General features: G+C 55.1%; 1 pseudogene; it reads right to left on the bottom strand.

Annotated features, from left to right (window-relative positions):
* LOC123191477 (protein ANTAGONIST OF LIKE HETEROCHROMATIN PROTEIN 1-like) overlaps nt 1–895 on the bottom strand; it is a 10,345-nt pseudogene that overhangs the window by 8,894 nt on the left and 556 nt on the right.

The raw sequence follows: 895 nt of genomic DNA, 5'->3' as shown, positions 1-895 counted from the left end.
GGAACCATGTCTTACGGACGCATTTGTCTGAAATGTGAGGGGGAGTTACAGTTCTACCCTTGCCTATAGGCTTCTCGGCGTGGGTCTGTGTATTGAGGGTCGGGGATAGTAGAGTGTAACACCCCGTATGTAACATGCCATATTTGTATTCCAACTCTTGCCATTTCCGGCACTAAGTTATGATATTTCCTCGTTGTCGGGTTTTGTCTCCGTGTGCTTTTGTCTTTGTCATGCATCTCATATCATGCCATCATGTACATTGCATGGGCATACTGTTCGTCTCATGCATCCGAGCATTTTCCCCGTTGTCCGGTTTACATTCCGGTGCTCCTATGTCCTCCGGTGTCCCTTTCTACCTCTTTTCGTGTGCGGGTATTAAACGTTCTTGGATTGGACCGAGATTTGCCAAGCGGCCTTGGTTTACTACCGGTAGACCGCCTGTCAAGTTTCGTACCATTTGGACTTCGTTTGATACTCCAACGGTTAACTAAGGGACTGAAAAGGCCTTCTGTGTGTTGCAGCCCAACATCTCTCCAAAGTGGCCCAAAAACCCACCTAAACCCCTTCCATCACCTAGGCCGTTCGATCATGATCGCGTGGCCACAAACCGTGCTCAATTTGGAGCCTCCTAGCTCCCTCTACATCTATATAAAGGCCTCTCCCCGAAATCCCGGATCTCCTCCTCCTAAACCCTAGAAAATCTGCCCCCTCGCTGCCGGACGTGTCTGATTTGGGCCGAACACGTCCGCCCGCTCCACCGGACCTATCAGCCGCCGACACGTGTCCCGGGCGGGCGCCACATTGCCGCCGACCGCGCCGGCCCGCGAAGCCCAGCTGCGGCCCTCCTCCACGCGCCACCGGGCCGCGCCTCCCCCACACGCGCCGCGCCGCGACG

This window comes from Triticum aestivum, chromosome 2A (assembly GCF_018294505.1).
Source record: "Triticum aestivum cultivar Chinese Spring chromosome 2A, IWGSC CS RefSeq v2.1, whole genome shotgun sequence".
NCBI lineage: Eukaryota > Viridiplantae > Streptophyta > Magnoliopsida > Poales > Poaceae > Triticum > Triticum aestivum.
This window is presented reverse-complemented; position numbering and strand designations above follow the sequence as displayed.